The sequence below is a fragment of the Cydia splendana genome, chromosome 14 (genome assembly GCF_910591565.1).
Source record: "Cydia splendana chromosome 14, ilCydSple1.2, whole genome shotgun sequence".
Lineage (NCBI taxonomy): Eukaryota > Metazoa > Arthropoda > Insecta > Lepidoptera > Tortricidae > Cydia > Cydia splendana.
In genome coordinates, this window is record NC_085973.1 from 10,972,081 (window position 1) to 10,993,396 (window position 21,316).

The window sequence follows — 21,316 nt, forward strand, 5'->3', positions numbered from 1 at the left end:
AAATACCTTCATCAATCGGTTAGCAAATAATTCTGCCAGAACAGATTAATATAAATGTAAATGTTGTATTGACTTGTAAAAGAGCCCTAAGGCCTACTTGCAGACTAAATTTATGAATTTTGAATGAAGCACCCATGGAGCCGGCAATCAACCGGTACATACTCGGAAAGTCGACCTGTGATTGGCGCTCATTACGTAAGAATCCCATAAATTATCACGTCACAGCGTCAACGGAATCTGCAACTAACTATATTATTAACTAGCGTTACTTGTTTGAGAACGCGTTTTTATCAATTTTCTCTGCTCTTGTTTACTTTATTTCACTTCATTGGAGTAGAAACGCTTAGCTCTGTCCTACTAAGTACCTTTTAAAAGAACAAAATTCCACCTAAAAAGTACCAAATTCAAAACTGCTAAAATGACTCTGGCTCTCAGAAGGATAAAAATAAACGAAATACACCTGAAATATTGAAATCTTTTTACACGACTGCCCAAAAAAGAAGTGTCAAAATTTTCAAAGTTCACGTTTTTATGTAGGTATTGTACTTACTTACTTTCATTTTCGTAAATTTTGTAATTGTTTAAGAAAGCTTTATTAAAACTTATTAAGGAAACTTGCGCAGCAACAGATAAGTAGGTAAGTACTTATAAGTTTTATAATCCAAAATGTTTGCGCTGAGCGCATCGAAGTTTTTTTTAATAAAAACAGTATTTACATTCTTTACAAACTCCAATACCTTAATTTGTTCAAAATCTCTTTCTATATACCCACTTATGCTAAAAGTCAAACATTTCTTTGCGAGTAGAGAACCTACTAAATATAGAGTACTTCCCAATTTCGATCACTTTTATTTTCTCAAGCTCTCGAAGGCTTTTAAAAGCATTAACTAAATACACCGTCGTTCATGAATCATAATTTGGGAGAAAATTCGGCGAAAATTGTAGGTGTTCGGGATTACTGGTTCGTGCAATAACAATTTGGGATGTAAAATTCAAATTGCGGGAGATGTCGGCATCGATTCGTGAATCATTGAAAAGGGGATGTGTTACACTTTGATGCGCGAGCTCGAGGAGGTTGAGCTTTAGATAAAACCAGTGTCACTTGACTTCATAACTTATAACTACTATGCGTAATCGGGAAGCGCTCTTATACTGGTTTGCCAGAGCGTAAAAGACACTCGCACTCGTTAAGCGATGTTAATTATGCCTGAGGTGTCTGGAGATTCACAACGCTTTGGATTTTAAGATAACCAGTGTAGATGTGATCTCCAATCACGAATATCTCCTACGGATCTTGAGTTCAACTTATGTAAGTATGAATTGACAATCGATACATGTCTTGTAAAGGTAGCTGTTGTTATTGAGGCCTCTAAGGATTTATGTGGTCTGTGGCGTGCATTGTCGCTGATTGATTGTGAGTCCCAGTAGGGTCTACCTACTTGATGTACATATTTTAAAATATATAAATGTCCTTGGCAGTCGCAAACAATTTGATTGAAGTTTAATTCCTGTAAGTACATTGTTTTTGCGTAGGTATTTGATGCAAGAATAGAGTTCATCGAAAACTATTTTCAATTAATTGGACTCGAAGGTCGAGACGCTCTCCTCTACTGTACTAGTTCAAGTTAGCAGATTTGCGGAGATATATGTATTCTGTAGAAAATTCATTTTGTTTCATTCAGATAAAGTTTTTGGTAATAATCACTAAGGTATCGATTTTTATTTCTAAATGTGTTTCTGCACGCAATGCACAAGCTTAGGTACACAGATAGTTTCGCATTGTACCCATGAAAAACTAAAACGATTCTATATTTTTAGTCGTGATAGGTCTTGTGATTTAGTGTCAAAGTAGATGGAAAACGATGTTTTTTTTTTTAATCTGGCCTATTTTTTTTACCTCTAGAGCTAGAGGTGGGAAATCCTAATTACGTCTGCCGTATTGCCAAAGAAAACAATAAAATGTTTCGATGCAATCTCCAACCGAAACTGCAATCCGCAGTTTTGTTGTGTCGCAGTAACGAGTTGGCATTTTTCTTTGTTTGTTTGAAACTAGATTCTCTATTCAGCAACCTTTTGAGGAATAATAACGATAACAATGTCAACCTAATGGTCAACATTCCATTGTTAAAATTGAAGAGCAAAAACGTTTTCCCCAGTTAAAACTAAAAGGTTTTCCTTAATGAGTTGGATAAACGTATTTTCTTTACCTCAATAACTAAGTTTAACTGGAGAAAAAGTATTTTAGCCGAGACAACAAAATTAAAAAAAAAATATTCTTTTAAACATCCCGAAACTTTCATAGTATTTATTAGAGACCGTCAACCTGATGCATAACATTATCTACCACGCCGAACATTTCCTGACTGACCTGGCTCTGTCATCGGATATAATTTTAAAATTATCCTGATTAATAATTGTGGCCTTTCCCATAATTTTATAGACAGCAACCAGGCAAAGTGTTCATGGAAGGCAATGTTTAGGAATTTTACAGTGAGGTACCTTAGCTAGTCTATTCAAGTGCGCTGTTTAGTAGCAGTCATAGTTTTGCGATCATTAATAAAATAATTACGCCTTGTTTCAGATGATAGTCCGAGTGTGGTGCGAGAGCGGCGCCGGCTGGGCGCCGACAGCCGTCCCTGTCACTCCTCAGACCACGTGCCGCGACGTGCTGGAGTGCTGCCGCGAGCCGGGCGACGAGCCGTGCCTGCTGCTCAGCGTGCACCCGGCGCACGGAGGTGGGTACACGAGTGGTGGGGACAGCCGTCCCTGTCACTCCTCAGATCACGTGCCGCGACGTGCTGGAGTGCTGCCGCGAGCCGGGCGACGAGCCGTGCCTGCTGCTCAGCGTGCACCCGGCGCACGGAGGTGGGTACACGAGTGGTGGGGACAGCCGTCCCTGTCACTCCTCAGATCACGTGCCGCGACGTGCTGGAGTGCTGCCGCGAGCCTTGCGACGAGCCGTGCCTGCTGCTCAGCGTGCACCCGGCGCACGGAGGTGGGTACACGAGTGTCATTTGCTGGTGCTGCCTCGAACCGTGCCTGCTGTTTAGAGTGCAATATCATAGAGTAGACCTGGCGGCTTAGCACGGTCACGTTTTTATCCCTTGTCACCATGCCTGTCACGTTCTAACAAGTATGTAAGTGCGAAAGGGACGCGCATAGTGATAGTCGATAAAAATGGAACCGTGCTGAGCCCGCTGGTGGTCATAGAGAGAGTGGAAATATGGAGAAAATACCCAGGAAAACAGAAATCCTCGATGATGAATTTTCTGAGCCTCTCGTAGAGAAATACCGTGCGTAACTATCTTTATTGGTAATAGGATATATATTAAGTATAGGTATCCTCGTTTTATACCGTATACTAAGTTCGCGAAAAGTGACGTCGCATAGCATAAGTTGCTGCTCAATAAGTTTAGCTAGCAAGATGCCAGAGACGCTGCTTGGAATATTTTAACGATCCGTTTAGCGCGTCCCTGATGCAAAGTCGCATACTCGTCGAAAGCAACTGTAGGCTAAATAGGCTATCTAAGTTTCAGTGCGTCATGCTAAAACAATAATACATATATTTGATAGAAAACGAGATGAGCTTAAGACCGGCCGCCAACCTCAAAGTACCTACCTATGTAGGTATGCGGTGTGCTTAAGTGCCCAAAAAGTGCTAGTATTTTAATTAAGTCACATTTATCTGGAAGATGGTACGCGAGCCACCTAAAGGCGCACCAGACAGTGAAACAGCTATTAAATTAAAACGCCTACTCCAAAACAAACTGTCGCCGCGTCCGAAATCGGTCACGATAATCAGCACCTATGTTTATTTTAATTTGTAGAAATTGCGTTCTAGTCAAAATCAGGACCAAGTTCTAAGGGCTGGTTTCTCTAAATTGTCTGACACAGCGTGGTTTCAATTCACATCAACAGTTTTTGTACATATACAAAATAAGAACGATATCGGCAATAACAAATGTATCAAAAAATATTTTATACGAAAACTTGTTTAAACTTGGGTGTTGAAAGTCCCTGTACCTAAAAATAGCTCTCGAATCACAATTTATTGGCTTCGTTCATTAAATATCGACAAAGTTGGTACCGGCTTGACAGAAAAAGATGTCAACATCCTGTTAGGTAACTGTCCGGCAGTGATGTACCGCCGGGACAAAAACCTCGATCCGTTACTGAGATATGTCACTTTAATTCACCTTAGCAGTACTTGATGGGCCGCTAACCTGAGACTTGGGTCTATGGCGCTTCAATAGTCTAGTGAAGTATCTTTAGTAGGTACATTGTATCAACCACAATACCCTACATCGGATCCCTTTGTTTGACATAATTATTGAGTGTCATAATGTAATGATTGTCAGATTATCATTAGTCATAATTCTGAAACCGTTAACTTTTTAGGATTTTCGTAAGGTTATCCTATAGATAGGTTAGATTAGGTTAGCTTTGTTTTATGGCAATCCCGAAAAGTTACGCGTTTCTGAGAAAAACCAAATTATGACTAACAAAAATGCGGACAAACAAAACATTATGACTTAAAACTTAATGGGAAAACAATCGGATTTCTGTAAAATTAAAATACAACTTGTAACAAAGCAGCGTCGGATATTCAAAATGATTTAGATTATGATTAATTTATTATATTTATTTAAAACTTGTTTGATAACAACGACTAAACCAAAATATGTTGTTTTACGGAAAGCTAAGATTTGTTTAGAATAAACATCGAGGAGGTTAATCAGAAAATCTCTGTACAATGTAGGTACATTTTGCCGATTTCAAAGAGATTCCGAAATATTGCAACATACAATATCTGATAAGAATTTTCATGCATGTTTATTTAGCATAAATTGTTCAATGAATAAAATGGTACTTTGTTCGTAAGTAATTCGTTTGGCATCTATCCAAAGAGCCCGAATGACCGCACTCGCCAACCTGTTGGTCGCACTTACCCATAAAATTGGAGTTGACCGATCGTTTTATGAATTGGCATGCCTACACGAACGGAATATTGTATGCTAAAAAAGCTCCTTCAGCTGTGTAGGCTTTGAATTTGGTGATACCTACAAATTATTTGTTTACTTTATTGCATTGCATAATGCATTGCATTCTTTATTGTTTTATCACTTCTCAAACCTTAAGTGCGCAGTCTTAGACCATCCTACCCTACTTAATACGAGTATGTAAGTAATGTGCAATATTAATATTCTACGTCTGAAGAATGAAACGAAATCATGAGTACGGGTTATAGCATCTCTTGACGAAAACAAAAATTACATTGCTGAAGTAAGTACTTATTTGACTGAAAAATATCATCTATCGTTGAATCTACTAACGCCGCAAAACTACAAATTTTATTTTACATAGGGTAACTTGTTGATCAATGAAACACTAAAAGTTCAAAACTTCCTATCTCTGGTGTTTTTAAAGTTATGAGTGTGATATTTCGTATGAAGATAAACAATTTATTTGGCTATCGTATGGCATTCTTGGTTTCTACTTATCTTTTGCAGTTTCTGTATTACAAACCTTTTAATAAAATATGAGTTTTGTTTCATTGTGTACTTGTGCATGTTTTCAATGAAACACTCTAATTTTTACAGTTAAACAGATGTAATAATTATAGTCTACCATGAAACATCGTTAATAAACATTGAAACGGTGTAATAAATAAGTGACATTAATACATACATGCTTTCAATCAATTAATGAGAAAGGAAAGCAGAAAATAGTCGTAGGCTCAAATTGGTTATTTAAAAGGTTTCCGACGTATGGAATTATTATAAGATTGCTGAAATATATAAAAGCGAAAGACTTGTTTCATTGTACACACACCTGAGTTTCATTGTGAATCGAAAATCTGGTCGGCACGTACGGCATGCTGCGTCTTTTATGTCAACGGAGCATGATTGCCAACTAAGTGAACGCGGGAGGGTTTTGAGCATCTCCAATATCTCCATGCTTGATATCATACACTTTCTGGCAACTAGTGTTTTATAAACGACTGTTTCAATGTTAGACATGTGACCTATACCATGCCATCAATGAAACATTCAAATTATAAATCATCCTATCTCAGCCGTTTCTAAAGTTAAGTATATTATATTTTCCCATATGATAGACAAATTATTATAAATTTTCATGATATTTTACTTTCACAATTTTCGCACATATTCTTTAATTATTAAAAAAAAATGAGTATGTTTCATTGTGCACTGGTATATGGTGTTCAGTGAGGGGTTTCCCATAAAGTTTTAAGTCATAATGTATTGTTTGTCATATTATCGTTAGTCATAAAACTGAAACCGTTAACTTTTCAGGATTTTCGTAAGGTTATTCTATAGATAAGTTAGGTTAGGTTAAGTTTATTTTATAGCAATCCTGAAAAGTTACGCGTTTCTGAGAAAAACCAATTATGACTAACGAAAATTGGGCGGGTCACTAGTATACATGGTGTGTCTGACCATGGGGCTTTAAATCCAGGGCTTGATTTTACTCGCTAAACTAAGCTACTTTTACTATGGGCCCAACCCACAAATCGGGGAAAAATTTTTGGCTTTTCCATACAAAACGTCGACATCTAATCAGCCAAAATGTAGGCAAAGTAAAAAAAAAAATCGGGATTTCGGGGTTGGTGCCATAGTAAAAGTAGCTCAGTTTAGCGAGTAGAATCGAGCCCTGGATTTAAAGCCCCATGGCCAGACACACACAGTATTATATAAAATAAATAAACCTCTTCGCAATTTTCTAGTTTAAAATTCTCGTCGCGTAGGTGACGATCTAGCCTGAATTAGCGCCCGCGGCCAAGACGCTCAGTTTGTCCGCAGCGCTCGCTATGAAATTTATAAATGTTACCAACCGGTAGATAATTGAAAACTTTGCCGTAATACTATGTATTACACCCAACTATCAGCGCAAATAACGACGTCATGGACGTCATGGTACAGTATTTCCTTCTTTAGCATTTTGCGTCCGTTATAGCTATTTTGTCGCAGCGTGGAGAATTGATGATGATCTGAGATTGTAAAGGCTGATTTACATGCAGGTGTTTTACTTTTCTAGTTTTCTCAAGGTGGACAGTATCATCTAGTTTTACCTATGAGCAGCTTTCTTAAGGTGGGCAGTAGTAAGCAATAAACCTAAGAAGAAATTTGAGCTTTTATCAATCTGACATAATACGAAGACTTCGGTAAGTAGCTACTTACTTGGTCAGTGAGCTCACAAACCATAGGTACCTACTATTTTTTTTAATAAACACAAAACACTTTTTTAACGTTGAAAATGAGTGCATCATGTCGCCGTTAAACGTAAGTTTGGCGAACCTAATACACCTAAGTTTAAAATGTACCATACTTTACTGAAAAAAAAAGTGGTCTCGAAAACCGCATCGCACATTGAGTAGGTACATACATCACTTTCAATTTGGTAATAGGTAATTACTTACATTATTATTATATAACACTTTAAACTCTCGCGTTTTGTACACATATTTAATTACACAAACGGGTCTACCGCGATTTAATTTCATTTTTGTCTTTCCGTGACCACAGCTGGTGCAACTCAGCTGAAACTTCGGAATTAAAGGTAAAAACAATGAAATTATATCGCGGTAGACCCGTTTGTGTAATTAAATATTATTATTATACTGTACAAGTACCTAACTGCCTGTTTCAAACTAAGGTTACTGCCATAAACCTACAGGGATAACTATTTATTATAAACCTGTCTAGCGCCTATTGGTTACTACAAGTTAACAAGTATTTAAGTTATGTTCTATTAAGCTGTTAGTACTCAACTTGTATTAATTGCCTCGACTAAACCTACTAAGTGTCTAACACGCAATAACAACTATAAATTAGGTATTAAAATATGACAGTGGTTAGAGAGTTGTAATCTAATGTATTTTATTGGAAATGTCGATTAGAATTAGTCTGTATCAGATAAGATTTAAACATTTGTACCATTAGCCGCAGAAGTAGCTAAGCGGAAATGGTTTTCAAAATGATGGGAACATATATTTCTTGTAAAAGAATAGGAGCGTGTATTGGTACGTTTCATTTGAATCATCTGGTTGGGGGGTCTAGTCAAGATGGCAATCGTACGACGTACGTCGACAAACGCCACACGAAAATAAAAAAACCGGACAAGTGCGAGTCGGACTCGCCCACCGAGGGCTCCGTACTTTTTAGTATTTGTTATTATAGCGGCAACAGAAATACATCATGTGCGAAAATTTCGACTGTCTAGCTATCACGGTTCGTGAGATACAGCCTGGTGACAGACGGACGGACGGACGGACAGACGGACAGCGGAGTCTTAGTAATAGGGTCCCGTTTTACCCTTTGGGTACGGAACCCTAAAAATGTATCGGGATGACAGATACTATGAAAAGTCACGTGGCTATTTCCATGTGTGATCTACTCGTAGGTTCCGATTGGCGACGCGATTTGGCGTTATTAATGGTCATCTTGGCCAGGCTCCCAGCTACTTTATTGCTGACTACATTTACGTACAGTACGAGTATACCTATACCAATCTTATAGTCCACATGTATTTCTTTTTTTAATCTTCAAATAATAGCTAGGTAATCAGGAGCATTCCACGGGCTGTTCCGTACAAACGCATTTTATTTCCTGTGTTGCGCCTTTTTTTCGGCATTTAAAGCAGGTGATTATTTTTCTGTGTATATTTTTGACCATTTGTCATAAAAAAGGAAACTTATACCTGAAAATCTTCAAAATATTCGCATTTGTACGGGACAAACGGTAGACAATTTCATGGAATGCTCCCCATGTTAATTCATAGTAAGGTAATTTTTATTTACTTACAATAAACAAAGTAGGCAATAAATACACGAAATCATTCCTGCACCTAAAACTCCGGGTATAGTGATAAATGTGTAATACACAGAATTCTCTAATACCTAAATACTATTATGTAGGTATATTATGTATTATTCATGTGTTAGGTTAGGTTCTTAAAGCTTCCTTCGTAAAATATTGCCAACGATATTTCAGTAAAAGCATTCACGCGTAAGTAAAAGTGAGGAAAGGGTTCGAGTTAGCGGTTACATTATCTGAGACGGATGCTTTTGGTATGTGCCTCATTCATTACATTACCTACATTCGATTCCATTGGCTATATGCAAAGTGTGTGCGTAGTGAAACTTGGAAGCGATAATCGCGCCAGAAGTGACAAAAAAGTGAGCTTTCTAGCCGAGCTTTTGGAACTAAGTAGTAAGTATAGATTTGTCAACTACTGCCAGTGATTTCTAACAGAACATTGAATTAGTAAGAACTTTGAAAGCGATTAAAATATTACAATACTCTACGTGGTGGTAAAATGTAGGTACACACGTCTTAAATTCTGCTATATCAGTCATCTTGGTACTAAGCAATTGATGTTTTCTGGGAGACCTGTACTCTCTAGGTAGATCATAGCGTCAGTAACTGTTGTAGCATAAAAAATAAATATCAATTTGATTTAATTATCAGTGCGTCGCGCTCGCTCACATACGTTACGTCCATCATTTGCTACCAACGCGTCGGCCATAGCGCGCGGGTGCAAAAAAAAGAGACGCCACCATAATTGCGTCCCGGCCGTGGGAAAGATATGTCCGAAATGCCACTTTCACTCTCACCCGGAACCTTCAGTCCAGGCCGTAATTTATAAACCATATAAGGGGAGAAAATCCTATATTATCTACAAAAATGTCAGGAAGACCGACTCGACTAAGGGTTATTCGAGCGTTTCAACCGCTTCATTTTTATGGTCATATTTTTCAATGAACTGGTTACCAAAAAGTCAGTGAGCGCACCGTTCTGTTTGAAATCTCGAGAAAACTTAATCTAGGAAGCCAAAGGTATATTGATATTTCGCATTAGTATATATTATAAAAATTTCATCGTAAGTATACCTGCCTAACCATTGGAGACATTTTTAACACCGGATTTACAAAATCGATCCGGTGCGAAAGGAATTCCTTTCTGCCATTCGGATTACATTGAAACATCTGAAAGTAAAGTTACCTGTACTTATTAAATTAAAATCCCAGTTTGCTTTAAGGAATTACATTTCTAATTCAACTACAGTTTTGATAGAAATTTCAAACCGGCGAAGGGTTATAAAGTTATAAGTTATAATATAAGTGATCGTTAATCTCGTTAAAATCTCTTAATTGACCATTTCCCATGAGACTGCTTGTCTTTGTTCCTATCCCTTTTAATTCAACTATGCTTTCATGAAAATATAATGAGATTAACAACCGTCAATTATGATCTAGGTACTGAGACTACTGAGAATATTTTATGATCATTCACTATTGTCTACTGATTTAGTATCATCTTAATTTCAAATTTATTTCTTGTAGGTATATTCCAATTTTATGTTCCAAGAATGTCGCTATTCCTTTGTTCTGGAAAATACAACAAGTTTTACGATGTGCGTTACGTACGTAATTACTTTGATTGGATTACACAGTTGACCTAAAACACAGCCCTGAACATCGGGTTAGTTAATTGATGAGATGAGTACATAAATATGTGAAATAATACCTAATTTTAAAAAGTGCTTCGTTTTTGGACCATTGCTGGGCACAGGTAGTACTTATATACTCGTATGATAAATACTTAATGACACCACCAAGAAATAAGTAGGTACTAAGGCTCGTCATTGATTTGATTGTCAGCTTCATTGGATGTATCGACACCACCTACTTATTATACCAAAAATAAAAAGCATTCTTATTATGATTTTAACGTTCAATAGCCACATGTGGTAACCAAGTCGGTTAAATGAATATGAGACCGCTTAAAAAATTACTTTCGTTGCCGACTTCATTAAACCCACCTTGGAACAAAAACGTGACATCTCATTCTGAAGCTTAAAGTACATGAAACTTTTGTCTTTACCAAAGGCAGCATTCAACTTTTTGCCGTTGCGAAAACCCGCCCTGTTTCGGCAGTAAAAGTTACTGTGGCGATGGTATCGAACGAACTTCCTGCATTTCGCAAGGGAGACACTCATACATATTCACTCCTGTCACGACTCGACAGCCATGGTGTAAGGGTCAGTTCATTACTATGCGACTCTTTAAACACTCGAGATTTCGTTGACTTGACAGCTTCCTGATTTATTACGAAGTTTATATGTAAAAATGGGTTGTTTACGATGTAGACGGGTGGCCGTGAACATGCCATGGTGCTTGCGTAAAGTGAGTAGAAAGTTAACTTTAAGTTTGCGTAAGTAATTGAACCTCGCTTTTTGTTTATGTTCGATTGCAATTGTTCATTCCCATTCGTTACATTCCCGGGTGAAAAGCCGAATGTAACAAGATCTGTCTAGCTGCGCTTCAAATGTAAATAGAAGCCATATTAGGTATATGCGTAATTGCGTAGGTATCATGACCACAGCGGTGCCAGCGGTAGCATTGACATTGTTAATAACTTCTAGCGTGTGTTTGTAACCATATTGTAAAGTAAAACATACTCCTACATAATGCCTATTTTGGCTACACATAGAACGGTGAGGAATGTTCCTGCAACAAACAATAAAATAAATCTCAAAATATAGCTACATACTTAATCGTAAACCAATTGTGTGTAGTAGGTACCTATCATATAGAAGCAAAGTAATCATTAACAGGGAAAAGAGTGGATGTTGCTAACTTTGTTTCAATATGATTCAATTTATATTTAACGTTATGATAAATCTTTGAATTGCTTTTAGAGCACTGTCGATAAGTAGGGCTTAAATCTTCTAAACGAATACGATGATGCTTTCCCCGGATACTGTAAACGACTTTGTAGATGTTTATGGCATCGTGTCAACATAGCGACTGGATCTTATTCCTGATTAGGAGTGTGAATGCTTAAGACATGTTTTGTAAAAAATGTTCTAACCATCCTGTGCGATGCATGACGCTGTTTTATTATCATCGCTGCATAGAAAATGTAAAGCTTCTAAGTACCCATACCATTTTTGAATAATGTTGGTTTTTCTTTGATAATTGCGCACAGGTATGCAGTCTAATAAAATGTCTGTCGAATTTCGCAGAATTCTATCTCCATGTTTTTCAATGCCATATAAGAGAATATGATAGATGGATCGACTATAATGAGAACAACTTAGGCCATAGGATAGATAATTATCTGGGTCCTATTACCTACATAGACATATTAGAAGGTACATATAAAAGTTTAAAAGTTTATTTATTTATTTAAACTTTATTGTGCAGGAAAAGTTGTACAAAAGGCGAACTTAATGCTTAATTTACTTGTCTCGATACCTATTAGACTTAAAATATGATTGTACGATCCGCACAAAACAGCATTTATTTAATGCCCCTATTAAACTTGTCCATCAAAAAAAAACATTTGATCCTTGAGTCTAACAAGCGCACAAAAATGCCTTTGTACCCAATGATTTAGGTTTGCCTTGACACAATTACAGTTTCACACAAAGGCGAAACCCACGGGAACAATAAAAGTTAATGTTTTTGCTCATCAACGACTTATCAGTCAACGACATGCAATCGCAAATTGCAGCGTAACAACTATAATTTGACCTAATGAACTCCATACTTACGAATTGAAGGAGATAACGTCAGCACGCGACGATGAAAAGGGTAGAAAATTAGTTTATTTCACTTGGGAACTTCTTTGTATAAAGTCGTTAACTTACTTTCAAATTAGTACAAGAGTACGTTGTAATTTTTATCGGTACTTTTGTATACTGTAATTACTCGCATTTTGAGATATGGTTTGATAAGCTGAAGAGAAAATGGTTTTACTGGAAAGTGAAGCTCCTTTTCAGAGAGTAATTTACTGCTCGCTCTTGATCATTGTTGCGCACATGCTTTTTACAGGCGTATTAAAATATCGGAGACTGATTTTTATTCTCCGGGAGGTTTTAAGCATTTTGCACAGAAATATTGAGATTTATTAAATATGGTAGCCGAGGCGATGAGGTATGAGATAATTCAGTTGAACTTATCAAAACCAACCAACGACTGAATTTATCAAAAAATATGGATTTGCATCAACCGATATGATAGGATTTGATATGAATACCTAATCGTAGATTTTGTCTGTAAAATTAATTCAAATAAGTGTGTGAAGTTCCTAACCTGCATCCCACCAGTATCCGCATACAATATTAGAAGAGGCCATTGTCCATCCATCACTAAAACGTGCATGTGTAAACTGTGATCTGTAGTATTTACAATATTGTTGTTGTATCTGGCTGGTGAATGGATTAGATATATATATAGATAATCGCACAGTTTTTTTACCTTTTCTATATGAATATTATGATTAATTATGAAGACGTTGTAGACAATGCGCCACGACCATGACTAGAGCCTTAACCTGCCTAAGTAATACGCCTGAAATTAAAATTGTTTTACAATTTAGCTAGTCAAGTATCTGAAATACGTGCTTTAAGTTCTTATGAAGGTACACACAATAAATACGCGTAGACGTTGCGTATATATTGGCAATCTCCATGAATTTATTATCCCATAAGTTTGCACAACACAATAGTTTTGCTTTCATCCATCCGCGAGAACAATGCCGCAGTCAAACGATCAAATTGTTGGATGTAACATTAAATTAAATGAACAACTTGTATCTGCATGATTTGTACAATGTACGTATAATATACGTTTATCATCCTCGTATAAGTACATACTAGAAATTATAGGTCCGTACATACGTAGTATTTACTTGGTATTTACTCAAAGCACCCGATAAATACCCGTATTTACTCATTTAGGTGGGTAAAAACGATTGCTTATAAAATATTCAAAAAGTGAGATTTAAGAACAAAATTGTCTTTTATTGAAGAGTGCTAACGTGTATTAACAATATCTATAAAATAAAAAGCATATAGGACGCTTAATTTAGGAAAAAAGGTAATTATTAGTAAGAGGCAAATTGTGATAATGCATAGTTAACAATTTTGTTTTAAATAAGAAGGTATTTACTTTAAACATATGGTACTTAAATTCTATCGATGTTCTAGAAATCTAGATAATTGCATGTCGCGTAAAAGTGTTATGTGTGTTTACGGGGCAGTTACGACCTTTTTTTTATTAAGGGTTTTTTAATGAAAACTCTAAAATGGCTCAACCGATGATGATCATAATATTGTTTTTTGTACTCTATTATACGGCTAATCTCCCGATATGTTTTCATATTTTTTCTGAACTTTGGTTCTAAAGTTATAGAGAGATAAACATTATTTTGGCCTTTCGAAACGATTTTTTTCCAAAAATATTAAATTTATCCAAAAATGTTCTTAGAAATATTCCAGTTATTTTTAAAGACCCATTTAATGATGTGCAACACGTTGGTGGGTTCTGAATTTTTTTTTTGTGTCAATTAGTTACATGTATGGAGTGCCCCTCTTAAAATACATTTCTTTCAATTTTGAGTACTTAGTCCATTACAAAATACACATATGTTTCAAATTTATATGCCCCTTTCAGCACTCTAAATAATTTATACCCACCAATTTGGGTATAAACGAGTAAATACGGGTATATTGAGTAAATACTGAGTATTTACTCCGTATTTACCCGTGAGTATTTACTCACTACCCATCTCTATTAGGGACGTATGTATAGTGAAAAGACTTCACTAAACTTACACTATAGTATTTTTCACATAGCTTGGGTGCGGTGTCAGCAGTCATCTCCATAGAATTAATAACCTTTAAATGCAAAATTATTTACCTACCTATGTAGAGATGATAGTCTATGTCTATGCTATTTTATTTCCTATTTTTCCCAAGTAGGCCAGTCAAATTATATAAAAAAAAACGTTTTGAGGAATTAATTTCTAGCAAGCTGGAAATCATTTTAATTCTTTATTCTTTATTCTTATTCTTTATTTTTTATTCTTTATTCAAACACTATGTATAAGTTTACAGCTCCAGCCAAGGCACTTATACTGTTAATTAGGTACATATGTTGTCAGTATCAGTCAGTATCATAAAATTAGTAGGTACACTTATTGTATTACACACTTATCTTTATAATTGAACATACATATTATGTATTACTAAGTTACATAGAGATAAAAGAATCTGATATTAAATAACATAGGTAGAGTTTAAAAAATCCTGATACTACGTTGTAGGGACGGCCACTTGTCTGCGAATATGTCTGCGTTTTGGACTGTAGCTATGAAGTTATTTAGTAATTCTATTGCTCGGTACGTGGGTGTGTTTGAACCGTGATAGGTGCGAACATTTGGATATGCAAAAAGGTTTCTGGCTCTACGTGCGCTACGCCCTACTGCAGCTATGTAGTTGTCTGGGGTAAAAATACGCATACGCTCCAGAACGGATGGGTTGTCAATACGATTTCTTAAAAGCAGACAATAGTGTAAGACAAGCGTTTGCTTACGCCTTAGCTCGAGAGACTCTAACCCTACCATTCCCAATACAAAGGATGACGGAAATAAGTACGGGTAGTATCCGTAATACCTTTTGTAAAGATGTCTAGCAAATTTACGTTGGACGCGCTCGACCATTATGGTATATTTTGCTTCCCGAGGGTCCCATGCGATAGAATTGTACTCAAGCTTGCTGCGAACATAGGCATTATAAATAATTATTGCGATTTTAGGGTCACGAAATTCAGAAGTCGTTCTAATAATGAACCCTAAAATTTTGTAGGCACTTTTGCAGATATTTATAATGTGTGAGTGCATGTTTAGCTTAGTGTCGAGCGTTAACCCTAGATCCTTTATTTAATACCTTCATTTCGTCCTAAATGCGTATAATCAGAGTTTGCTCCATCCCAGGAGGTGTGGACAAATTTTGGGAACCTTGGGAGATACATTTTACCTTGAATTGACAAAAGCACTCGATGTAGAAGGAACCCACCATAAATTACAATGTCACTACCAGCAAGGTTGTTGTGGATCAGACACTGGTGAAAAAAAAAATCGGATTTTAACAGGATTTTACCAAAAATCAAAATCTTTGACTACGAATTCATATTATGGTACCTTTCGGATCCTCAGATGCCAATTTTTATCATGATTAGAACAAATTTTCCGTCGGACGTACGTACCGTTTTCGAACTACAAGCAAAAACGGAAAAATAGCAAAATTGTTTCCACAACTCCTGAAATGAAGCAAACTCGGATTACACTAATTTAGAACCAAATGAAGGTATTAAGACGATTTCCAGCTTGCTGGGAATGAATTCCTTGAAAAAAATTAATTTGACTGGCCTAAAGAACAAGACGGATAATTGACAGGACTAAAACACTTCAAATAAATTTTCATTTTCCAAAGGAACAGAGTTGCATTAATTTTATTTCTTTGGATTTTTTCTTGTACACAGAAGAAGATAGAACCAAAACAAGCTTTTTTATATTTTTGCTCCGATTGTACTTGTTCGGTTTGCTATAAAATATGCGATAGGAGTAGAATTGAGAGTGCAGGTTGTAGCGGAAATATTCATTCGTTAGCTACTGCATTCGACCGTTCAAATGTACTCCAATGAATATTGCAGCCAGAATCTGTGCCGTGTTTTGACATTCGCTATGTTAAAATATGGAATCAATGGCTATATGGATCGAGTTTTTATTTGCCGGTATGTTTATTGGACCGACGCAGTCCATGTTTGGTTTACTTCAATTACGAATTAACAAACGACCACAACAATTATTGTTTTTGTTATTCGACAGATAAATGGACGCGTGATCTTAATTACGAAGCGCGGACTTTATTCAAGATCACCGAGACAGGGTTGAGTTCTTTATAGAACCAATGTAAAGGGACCCACTGATTACGAGTTCGCCGGACGATATCAGCCTGTCAGTTAAATGCAAAAATTTGACAGCTCCTAACAACTGACAGGCTGATATCGTCCGGCGAACTAGTAATCTGTGGGCCCCTTAAAGGGAGCTCAAGCCCAGTGACAACTAATAGTCTAGCCAGTGAGTTTTACGTTACTCGGAAAAGGAGTAAAAAATAAAAACAAAGATTTTTTGAAGCGATCGTTCTTTATACACAATCGCAGAGCGTATATTCATAATTTTACGAGTATGTATACTCTGTTTAAACTTTAGTGTCATTAATGTTCAGGCTCTCTGTATTTCCGGACCGGACCAATACGCCCTTCAAACTTTTAAGAAAAGAGCGGACTTACTCCCATTTTAAAGCCGAAAACATACTTTCAACAGTTGCAACCCCTTCTGGTGTTACAGGTGTCCATTGGCGACGGTAATTGCTTACCATCAAGCAATTTGTCTGCTCGTTTGCCTCCTATATCAAATGCTCCTCCTATAAAAAAGTGGAATAACCTCCCTGGAGCAAAGATTTAGTCAGTTTTGTGACAGCTAGTGACATTGCTAAAAGATCACGATATGGTCGACATATCGTTCAAGTGTATCATCGCTAAAATGGCAGGAACGGTCGCCACATCACAGCAGTCATTAAAACTTGTCGAATCGCTCCCTAAATGCCGATGCGTTTGCCATAATATAGCCACGCGTTTTTTCCCTGCGCTCTCAACTTTTCCTTGCCGTTTTCGCTGATGATCGCAGTTTTTAATCAAACAATGAGACGGTATCTGTTTGTGAACAGGCCTTGAATTCTCATTGGTTGCGCGACCACTGGCAAGTCACCCAGCATAACTGGAACTTGAAATCTGGACAAAATATGCGTACATACGGAGAAGATCCTTACAATGGATTGTTCAGCCACTGTCTCGAGCGATCAGAACGACACCCGTTGCCTGTTTCCCTTCTGACATAATGAGCTCAATTCAGACGTTGGAAAAATTCCCAGATATTTTCTTTCACAATTTAAAGGACCGGATAATTTTCGTCATTAATGAATAGGACCTTGTTTTTCTGCTGGTTTGCTATCAAAGCTTTGACTGACTGCTTTTAGCGTAATGTTATTTCAGTCCTAGGCAACAGGGCGATATTTCAGTTTTGTTATGTTAGGACTTCAATAAGTAGTTTTTGGGTGCTACAGCTATTTGATATGCTAAGCGTATTAAAGTGGAAGCATTAGCTGTTACCGCGGGTATGGAAAACTTTTTAACACTTAATAAGTTTACTTGGTTGATTCGATGGCAACATTGAGTATGTATGTATAGTAAAAGGGTGAATGTACACTCAAGAACAGAAAAGCGGGTCGCATTGTATGGAAAATTGCATATAAAGTGACTCGAACAATGCATTAACTAATATTTGCCCTATACCGTTATGCTTGTTAAGTTTTGCTCAGCTGTGGGATGCAGTTGGCGTAATGAGTAATGATAAAAGCGTTATTATAGCTTCTTATCAGACTAGCCTTCATGCAGGAATCAGAAAGTGGCTGCTGCGGTTAGGAAACCTCTAAGATACGTGACATTTTGCGATAAGTGATGATGATAGTAATAAGACTAATAAGAGAAACTATTACGTGTTGCGTTTCATCATAAATAGAATGAGAAGTAACTTAATGTTTAATTATAATATTTTGTCAACAATTCGTTTTTCGAACCGCAAAATACGATCATTAAAATTTACACAGCATAGAGCATCATGTTTTTAAAAGTTTTGGTTTTGGTCTGAGAAAGCTGTGACAATGATATCTTTATCACAGACCAAGACCTCTAAATGACACTTCTGGACAATTACATGCTGACGCCCCTTTTATTTAACCCTTTACAGCATGTCATATCAACATCATTTATTTTGTTACAATATTTTATTTACTTTCACCTGACCGTTGTCTCTAATCAAATCTTGCAAGTTAAATTTGATCCAGTTCCCGGTTTCCGATTGAGCTGAAATTTTGTATACATACGTAAGTCGGGTGATAATGCAATATTATGGTGTCATCGAGCTGATCTGATGATGGAGACCGGAGGTGGCCATAGGAACTCTGTGATAAAACAACGAAACCTAATTGTGTTAGGGGTTTTTAGAATTGTCTCGATGAGTATTAGTGGTCTGTCGTAAGAAAAGTACAGTCAGCGATAAAAGCTTGTACCAAGAATGAATTTTTTTCCAAAAACTTATAAATAAAGTTAAACTTAAAAAGCCCTGTCAATACAGTTGAATATAACTGCCCTATATTTCGGCTTCGTATGCAGTGTATGCAAAGCGGTCGGCAACCTTTTAGCAGCCAAGGGCCACATAGTAGTTAAGGAAGTTGACGCGGGCCGCACTTTTGTTAATATGTGTGACATTATCAGACATTGTTGTTTGACAATATTACATATAAAATAGCCAGGGGAACTCGGGGGCCGCTGTTGCCGACCGCTGCACTAAAGGGTTAAATGTTTGCCTTACTCTGAAGACCTATGCTCTAACCCGTTAATTTCTTCAACAGTGCACGTGTTACGAGATACGGAGCTGCCCCTGGAGGTGGCCTCGGCTCTGGGACCTGAGGTTCAGTTTGTGCTCAAGTACATCGATACAGGTAAGTCATTGTAACCTTGCATTGTTTTATAAATTTTATAATACGATTTAATAAGGATCCTATAAATGCAAAAAAAAACTACTGAAACTGAAGGCCGAAACCCGTGGAACGCCCTAGTATCACACGTGTGATACTAACTCAATTTGGGTCGTACCGACTCAGTGTATAATAAAATAACTCCACGGCCGACTTCGGACACGGCAACTCCTGTCAACTCCGTTGCTGTCTTTGGTGTGCTCGCAAGTGGCTGATGTAGCCGATCTTGTTAGTAAAAGTACGCGAACATTGCGGGCGTGTGAGCACACCGTTAATATAGTTATAGGGTATTGCCGCAGGTGGTCTGGCTTTTATTCTATCACGCTTGGCATCAAGCTCTAAGCGCCGCCGAGATTCAAAATCGGTTATCTTTGCATTTATTGCAGCCCGCCATTCCGTACGCATGGCTGCCTGCTGCTCCCATCGCGAGGACTCTACGCCACACTTCTTCATGTGACGCTTAAGCACATCTTTGTACCTGAGGAATTGGCCGCCCTGTTTCCGCTTGCCCTCCTCAAGCTCAGAGTAAAAGATGTGCTTAGCCACACGCCGGTCGTTCATCCGCGAAACGTACCGACTCAGTATCGGACGTGTGTTACTACAAATCAATATGGATCAATTTGCTTTGCATCAATTTGTTGTATGATGGGCGTTCGACGAGTTAACAAAGCTGATTTAGCCTCATGGGCCATATTACACACCATTTGGCCATAATTCATTAAGTACATAGCAAATGGCCAAAATATGATGTGAGTTGCGATTCAAAAATAATGCAAATAAAGATGGACGTTTTCTTATTTCTTGACAATTTCGCAATGTATGCCAGTGTTAGAAAATCCATAACGTTTAACCCTCGTTTTGAATTTGTGCTTTACGATCTCCAAATGTTACCTACTTAATAATTTATTTAACAACACTCCTGCCATTCGAACGTCTTAAAAATTATCTGAACCGATTAGGTAGGTATTGGTATATCGTATAAGCTAGGAGTTTGGCAGAGGACCGGACGAGCTGGAGATTGCTCCACCGACAAGAGCACAGCTCTTAAATATAAAGAAGAAAAAGAATTGGTATATCTAATTATCTAATCCGAATCATTAGGGCTACTGTGTCAACTTAGCTTCACTGCCTAAACTTTTACAAATCCGAAAAACTACCCAGTCATGCTCTAGTTTCCTAGGAAACTAGTGCCGTCATTTAGCGGCCATCTCCATACTAAATAATACGGCTAAATATGGATGTCGTAGTAGGTATTTGCATGAAGACGGCCGCTATATGACGGCAACGCTATCCTAGGAAAACCGATCTTTACTGCTGCATGTTGCCAATATACCCAACACTGACGTAGGTATTTACACGCTGAGTCGACCTTCTCTCGTAATTGCGTCGCTTATTTGTTCCTCCCCCTTATTGACGACTCCCATAAAACCGTCGGCGGCCGAGTGCCAATCGAATTATCAGCTCTGTCTGATCCTTATTCTGCCTTCGGAAATACAATGATAAGTGCAAATAATTATGGGGTATTTTGGTTTTGAATTTAAGGCCGAAACGAAATGTCGTCTTATTATTCACGAAAAATGGGTCATCTCTATAGGAGTAGCGAACTGACGCAAGCTTTAAGTAGGTACCTATATAAATGGAGGAAGATCACTTGTAATGGATAGATCGGGTAAAAAAGTACCCGTTACGCTAACATTAACACAAGAAAAGAAGCTCAGACAGAGGTGTAATGTTTTTCATACACCAGAAATGATAACCATAACCCCTATATATCAAACTGATGAAGATAGAGTTATAAATTAATTCATAAACCGTAGTTTTTCAGGGGTAGGCACCACGCATTTCA

At 37.3% G+C, this 21,316-nt stretch overlaps 1 protein-coding gene across 2 annotated transcripts in view; it reads left to right on the forward strand.

Moving 5' to 3' along the window:
- Positions 1–2,588: 2,588 nt before the first annotated feature.
- Positions 2,589–21,316, forward strand: part of LOC134796685 (apoptosis-stimulating of p53 protein 2) — a 288,939-nt gene continuing 270,211 nt past the window's right edge. The window contains exons 1-2 of one of the 2 annotated variants that reach the window (XM_063768850.1): positions 2,589–2,865; positions 19,345–19,434. The gene's annotated coding sequence lies outside the window, so the exon portion shown is untranslated. Of the gene's footprint in view, positions 2,866–2,890; positions 2,996–19,344; positions 19,435–21,316 lie in introns of those variants that run through there. The other variant, XM_063768849.1, reaches the window with a different exon arrangement.